This window comes from Lineus longissimus, chromosome 6 (assembly GCF_910592395.1).
Source record: "Lineus longissimus chromosome 6, tnLinLong1.2, whole genome shotgun sequence".
Taxonomy (NCBI): domain Eukaryota; kingdom Metazoa; phylum Nemertea; class Pilidiophora; order Heteronemertea; family Lineidae; genus Lineus; species Lineus longissimus.
Window position 1 is genome coordinate 18,034,727 of NC_088313.1, and position 8,425 is coordinate 18,043,151.

An 8,425-nucleotide genomic window follows, 5' to 3' on the forward strand; every position below is an offset into this window, starting at 1 on the left:
CTCCAACAACTGCTTCGTCTACAACCAAGGCTCCAACGACTGAAGCACCAACAACGAAGGCCCCAACGACTGCAGCTCCAACAACAAAGTCCCCAACAACTGGCTCGCCAACAACCGAGGCTCCAACGACTGAAGCTCCAACTACAAAGGCTCCATCAACTACAGCTCCAACAACTGCTTTGCCAACAACAAAGGCCCAAACGACTGCAGCTCCAACAACTGCATTGCCAACAACCAAGGCTCCAACGTCTGCAGTTCCAACAACAGAGGCCCCTACAACTGCTTCGCTGACAACCATGGCTTCAACCACTGTAGCACCAACAACAAAGGCCCCATCAACTGCAGCTCCAACAACTGCTTTGCCTACAACCAAGGCTTCAACCACTGTAGCTGAGGCCAAAACAACAACAACTCAGCCAGAGGAGACAACTACAGCTGAAGTAGAAGCCACAACTCAGCCAGAGGAGACAACTACAGCTGAAGTAGAAGCCACAACTCAGCCAGAGGAGATGACCACAGCTGAAATAGAAACCACAACTCAGCCAGAGGAGACGACTACAGCTGAAGTAGAAACCACAACTCAGCCAGAGGAGACAACTACAGCTGAAGTAGAAGCCACAACTCAGCCAGAGGAGACAACTACAGCTGAAGTAGAAGCCACAACTCAGCCAGAGGAGACAACTACAGCTGAAGTAGAAGCCACAACTCAGCCAGAGGAGACAACTACAGCTGAAGTAGAAGCCACAACTCAGCCAGAGGAGACAACTACAGCTGAAGTAGAAGCCACAACTCAGCCAGAGGACACAACTACAGCTGAAGTAGAAGCCACAACTCAGCCAGAGGAGACAACTACAACTGAAGTAGAAGCCACAACTCAGCCAGAGGAGACAACTACAGCTGAAGTAGAAGTCACAACTCAGCCAGAGGAGATGACTACAGCTGAAATAGAAACCACAACTCAGCCAGAGGAGACGACTACAGCTGAAGTAGAAACCACAACTCAGCCAGAGGAGACAACTACAGCTGAAGTAGACGCCACAACTCAGTCAGAGGAGACAACTACAGCTGACGTAGAAACCACAACTCGACCAGAGGAGACAACTACAGCTGAAGTAGAAACCACAACTCAGCCAGAGGAGACGACTACAGCTGAAGTAGAAACCACAACTCAGCCAGAGGAGACAACTACAGCTGAAATAGAAACCACAACTCAGCCAGAGGAGACGACTACAGCTGAAGTAGAAACCACAACTCGACCAGAGGAGACGACTACAGCTGACGTAGAAGTCACAACTCAGCCAGAGGAGACGACTACAGCTGACGTAGAAACCACAACTCAGCCAGAGGAGACGACTACAGCTGACGTAGAAACCACAACTCAGTCAGAGGAGACAACTACAGCTGACGTAGAAACCACAACTCGGCCAGAGGAGACGACTACAGCTGACGTAGAAACCACAACTCAGCCAGAGGAGACAACTACAGCTGACGAAGAAACCACAACTCAGCCAGAGGAGACGCCTACAGCTGAAGTAGAAACCACAACTCGACCAGAGGAGACAACTACAGCTGAAGTAGAAACCACAACTCGACCAGAGGAGACGACTACAGCTGAAGTAGAAACCACAACTACGGAGCCAATGCAGACAACTTCCAAGGCAGTTGTTACCACACCTGTAGCTGATACAACAACCAATGAAGTTGCAACTCAGCCAGTGACTACTGAGGAAGATGTAGCGACTACTGCACCTGTTGTAGTCACAACAGTCATTGGTGATGGTGAGTATTATATCCTTTGTTATTTTAAGAAAAAGAGAGCCAGCATTGTCCTTGAACACCTGATCGAACCTTGGTTCCGTGCTCAAATGATTGCTATATCATCACATAAGTGTCTTGCTCTGCTCATGCTCCAGAAGCAAAATCAAGTCCCCGACTGCTTTGCCTATTGTTTCTCTTCTAATATTAGTCCAACCATGCACCATAGTAATTCCATGTATTGAGACATCGGCTCTCTACTGTTTCAGTGTCGTTGATTGATATCTCCTTCAAATCTACCAACACCTTCACGGAGGAATTGAATAATCCACTGTCCTCTACCTATCAACAACTAGAACAGGAGATTGTGAATCTGGTATGTAAAGTCAACAACTTTAAGTGTAGATTTGTAAATTATGTATGTACTCCACAGAAACAAATCTCTGTAGCTTTTCAGTGGATAAGTTCCCCTGTTCCTTCAATTCTGTTCATCCAGAGTCGATATGCTGTGATTTTGGAATTGACAGTCGTGATTTTGATTTGTTTTTCTTTCTGTGCTGATGTGTAAACTATGCTGACTATTGTATGTTTCTATCTTCTCCATGCTGACTTATGTGTTTGAATGATCTTGATGGTTTTATTTGCGTTGAACTGTGTAGCCATGCTGACTCGTGTTTGTGTCGCTTTTCATTTCAGGTTACCACGTCCTACACTGGAACAAGCCAAGGCAGTAACATTCAACAGATTGTTGTCCTCGGTTTTGAGTAAGTTATTTATCATCTGCTTTACTGCATGACAAACTGAACAGGAAACAGAACCAGATACATGTATGGCAAAATATGTGGGTCAGTTTTGCGTTAAGTCATCCAAGTGGCTTGGATTTAGTGCATGTCAGCCCTGTCCCAGGGAACTGAAATGTTTATCATACTTCTCCTTCAGATCTGGAAGTATTATCGTCAATCTTCGAATTCTTCTGAAAGCAGCCATATCTTCAGCAGAAGGGTTCGCTACTCCATTGATTAACTACATCAACAATAACCCTGCTGACGTAGCATCTTTCAACATTGATGTCAATTCCATATCAGCAGGTAAGTAGTCTTTTTACATGGGTGTGTATGCCCTTTGGATTAGCTGCTAGTGTGTAGATACTTCCTATAGAGTACACAGCTTTTAGAGGGCTCTTTCCTTGTCCATAGCTGTTCTACTGCTGCCTCTTTGAGTTCTAGGGTCATATCATTTTCTGTCTCCCAGCCCTAACTAACAGTTACACTTCACCACCTTCCATTGAGCTTTTGAGCTTTCAATTTGCCACCCAATCACTTCCAGGCTTTGGTGGACCCCTCTTGAATAGCTAGTTTCATTGTCATTAGCTGCGGTTGTGTGGCAAAGGAGGGAAATCAAAAGTTTGCAGGACTGGCAAGTCACCCTCGCATCAGAATCCGAGATTCATTGTAGCTTTTGTATCATTTTAACTTCATTAGGTTCAGGTGGACAGAGCCAGGAAACCACTGCCAAATCAACTAATGCACCTGTGACCATAGCACCAGTAACAGACGCACCCAAAGAGACAACTCCTGAACTTGTAGAGACAACAGAAGTACCTGCAGTGACCACGCCAGATCGACCACAGGAAACCACTCTACCTCAAGTGACAACTACAGACGCTAAACAGATCACGACTGCACCAGTAGAAACCACTGTTGAACCCAAAGAAACTACTCTTGAGCCTGTAGAAACTACCACTGAAATGGCTGCGGTGACTACCGCTGAAGTTGAAACAACTGTTCAACCACTGGAAACCACTGCTAAACCATTAGAAGAAACCACTTCTATGGAACCACTTGAAACAACAACTGAAGTTAAAAAGACCACGCCTTCGAAAGTCAAAACTACCACACAACCAGGAGTAGGAAGCACGACTGAGGACATGACCACTGAAGAGGCTGACATTACTACTGAGCCACTATTTACCACTCCTGAAAGAGTTGAAACGACTACTGAAGAAGCTGAAATCACTACACAGCCAATGGTCACCACTCCAAAAATGGAGGAGACAACTACTGAAGAAGCTGAAACGACTTCTCAGCCAATGGTCACCACTCCAGAAATGGAGGAGACAACTACTGAAGAAGCTGAAATGACTTCTCAGCCAATGGTCACCACTCCAGAAATGGAGGAGACAACTACTGAAGAAGCCGAAATTACTACTCAGCCAATGGTTACCACTCCTGAAATGGAGGAGACAACTACTGAAGAAGCCGAAATTACTACTCAGCCAATGGTTACCACTCCAGAAATGGAGGAGACAACTACTGAAGAAGCCGAAATTACTACTCAGCCAATGGTTACCACTCCTGAAATGGAGGAGACAACTACTGAAGAAGCCGAAATTACTACTCAGCCAATGGTCACCACTCCTGAAATGGAGGAGACAACTACTGAAGAAGCCGAAATTACTACTCAGCCAATGGTCACTACTCCTGAAATGGAGGAAACCACTACTGAAGAAGTTGACATCACTACTCAGCCTATGGTTACCACTCCTGAATCTAAAAGCACCACAACAGTTGAAATTGAAAGCACAACTGTATCTGGTGAGTTGACCTCTTTGAAAGCGTACGGTAAGAGTCTGTCTGTAGATGACATCAGTCTCTTTAGCTGACCCATTGTCTCTGTGTGCCCCTTGTTTTCTTTTCTGCATTTAGTCATTTATATCACTGTTACTTTATTCAAATCAACTTCAGGTGCCTTAATCCCCAATTACCAAACTGGTAATGTTTTTTACTCTCCACTTCTACAGCGGTACCAACAACACACTTGCCAACAACACAACAACCAACAACAGAGGTTCCAACAACAGCTGAGCCAACTACACAATCTCCAACAACCAAACAGCCAACAACACAAGGTCCTACAACAACAGAACTTCCAACAGAGCCAACAACAGAACTTCCAACTGAGCCAACAACAGAACTTCCAACTACAGCAGAGTCAACTGCAACAATGGTTTATTCTACGACCACTGCTGGAGACGAAGTCCTTGAATATGATGTTGAATTCACTATCACCAATTTGAATTTCACAGTGGATTTGAATGATACAACGTCTGCATATTATAATTCAACCATGGTTGATCTTGAGGCTCTGGTAAGTGGTTTTTGCTAGAAGTTATGATGTCTGATTTGCCAGATGATTCTTTGATTTGAATCAAATAATGTTAACTGATCCTGGAGAACCTACAAAATAAATTAGAAACACATGCGTACTGTAACTTACTGTACGCTGTACTGTTAACGACTAGTCCTGCCTTTGCAGATGATGATTTCAAATGTGCTGTAATGTTATCCTTATGATTCAGGTGCTGGCTGCATACAATGGCTCAATGGATGACATTGAATCGATTGAAATCATTAGTATTCGGTAAGTTATCCATTGATAAATTGTTAAAAATTGCAAAATACAAACTCCTCAACAACATTTCTTACAGTTTTTCCGCGGTCAACCGTCAGTTCAAGAGCGAAAAATGTTTCACTAAAGTAGGTCAACATCTTCACGCCTCGTCATTTTTTTCATTCACACAGATCATATTCTGACAAGCTTTTTCTCTCTTCAGCCAAGGAAGCATCATCGTTATGTTCCGAGTGAACATGAAGCCAGGGCTAAGTGGTAAGATGAGCGAGGAGAAGATCAAACAGGAGTTTGAGGATTACCTGGACAAGATGCCTCGAGACCACAAGTGGCAGATAGACAGGGATGGTGTCAAGGTCACGGGTACGTTACCACTTTATCACAGACAGAACTCTTTTGCAATAGTCTGTAGTCAGTGCATTCTCTTTCCATTGAACAGGTGTGGTGACATTTCATCTCACCGTTTGATTCCAGATGACACTTTGATGTTTTCTGAACAGAGGTACACGTCATTCCCCAGGAGTTCTCTCAAGGAATTTTACATGTTCATAGCTGTCTTTCGCTGACATCGATGCTAACTCCAACTTTCGTGAACTACATGTATTGCAATTTCTCGGCCTCACCTCCTCCAATTGATTATCAAGTTTGTATGCTACTTATTTTCCAGGAAAACAGCCAGGTTTGCCAACCACAATGCGTCCTAGACCAGTGACAACACCAAGGCCAACCAGACCGGTACAGCCAACCACTGGAGAGCCCGAGGTGACGACGGAAGAGGTCTATACATTTGAACCTGAGGTTACAACTGATATCTACACAGATGAGCCAGAGACTACCGAGGGAGTCGAGACCACACCAACAAGACCAGGGCCAACTGAGAAAACATCCACTGATTTCCCGACATCCGAATCACCAGGGACAACTGAGGATTTCTTCACATTTGAACCAGAAGTCTCAACTGATTTTACTGATTTCACTGATGAACCATACAGTACTGATGTGCCGGATTATACCACTGATGTACCAGATTCCAAAAGCACAACCGTTGTGATGTCAACAACCTCAGGTCCTCCCCTGGCAGAGTTTGCCGTCTCATTCACAATCTCCAATTTGAATTTCACTGAGGATTTGTTGAACAAGTCTTCGGCTGCCTATCAGTATCTAGAGAATGCACTCAAAGAATTGGTAAGCTTTAAAAAAACAAGTCAAAGGATCAGTGTAACCCTTGATTTAATACTAAATGCAGTCAAACATGCAAGTAAGATCTCATGACGACTTGTGTCAGCCAGGTGTCGTTCTTGCCCTTGAGGGTTTTTCTGTGTCGACCATGATTTCATATGTGCTGTTCTGTGATTGCTATTGTTGTCTTCTCTCCCCTTCAGCTTTTCACTGCCTACTCGAACTCTGAAATCGGTGATGCCATTGCTTTTATAGAAATCACAGGCTTCAGGTGAGTTTCCGACAAATTATAATCAAACGTTGAACACTTGCATGTATTCTGCATGTTCATAGGGAATCATTCGACAACAGTTGAAGTTTCCTCAAGCCCCCAGCTAGTTGGAATGACATGACTGCGTGCTGTGCATCATGCAGGCAGGAGTAGGCCTTGCTGTTTTTTTTAATAGATTCATAACTGTAAGCCAAGTTGCAACCCAACTTTTACCATTTCCAAAAATTTGTATTCCAGCTCTGGTGTTGACGTCAATTTGAAAATAGTTTTGAAAGGCACGTCTGCTGGCTTGAACGCAGACGCTATAAGAGAAGGCCTTGCAAAATATTTGGAGGAGAATCCGGCCGTTGGAGATTTGTTCCAGATTGATAGGGAGTCTATATCAGCCAAGCTTGGTGAGTTACTTCAGCGCCTTCTAGCAAATTTAATGCCAATAGCCCACTACTTTATTCTTACGCTGTTTTGCCGGTCAGGTCATGAGATGCAATTGCTCAGCAGCAATGCCAGAGTGGTGTGATAGTGCATTTCTTTCTGTCAATCCATATTGGTTAATCTTACGTTTCATGCTCATTCCAGTGTCTGCTGAGACCACAACAAGACCTAGACCAACACCCACAAAGCCTATTTCAACTGTTGCTCCATTGACTACCACTGAACTCCTGTCCACCACCCTCCCACCACTGACCACACCTCGGCCAGTCGACGTCTGCTCCGATGCGAACAAGATCTTCAACCAGGCAGAGAAATCTTGTTTCCACGTCATCCAGGGACTTACTCTGGGACAGAATCTGAATGACAAGTGCAGGTAAAAGTTCATTTGGTTACCAATGGATGACAAAGAAGATGTATTTTATTGTTTTTCAAAACTTTACTGTGGAACCCTGTTGAAAACTTTCACTTTATTATCTTGCAGAGAGCTTGAAAAGCTTGTCTTCTGCACCCATGAAAGCCTGCGACAATCAGGATACAATTGCCATCCTTATGACATTGACTACATCTTCATAAAGAATCGTGAATATCTCGAATCAGTCGTGGGGTTCAACATTTTGAAATGTATCGTCAATGCCACCATGTTCTACCCCTGGATTCCTCCAATGGGAGACAAGGACGACACAGAATGTGACGAGATGAAATCTGTCGTAAACAATGCCGCCAATGTCTGCCGTCCCCATGATTTCTCTGCCGTTGTCATGGATGTTGCGGGAAATATGACACGCCATGGCTGGGAGCAGATGTCGCGTGGAGACAACTGGAAGATGATGAGGAACATTTGCTAGTAAGTTGACTTTTTCTTCCGAATTCAGACATTCTCAGTGGGATGGCCAGGGTTTCGGTCCGCAGCAACTTCCTTGACGCCTCAACTTGTTGCTGGTTGCTGTGTCCAGTTACTGTCATACTCAAGATGTTGCTTTTCTTTCAGCAAATTCTTCACTGGAATCTCCTACTGTATGTTGAACGAGTCTGTATCGTCAGGTTGCTCCGTCATGGAATACTTCACGACGATGATTGATGACACCGACTATGTAGAACACAGCTTTGGAATTGATCCTGCCATGTGCCTCTTGGTAGCACCACCATTCATGCCAGCCCCACCAAAGCCAGGAACAGAGGATGGACCATCAGAGTGCAAGAGTCCTGAATATATTGTTAACTTGGCATTTTCAAGTTGTTCACACTATGCTGTGTTGATTAATGCAACGAATGATGATACACTGCAGTGCAGGAACATGTCCTATCTTCTGAACTGCCTCTATCGTCATGCGTATAACCAACATGGCTGCCACCCTCTTGACGTCGACTCCATCATGCTCG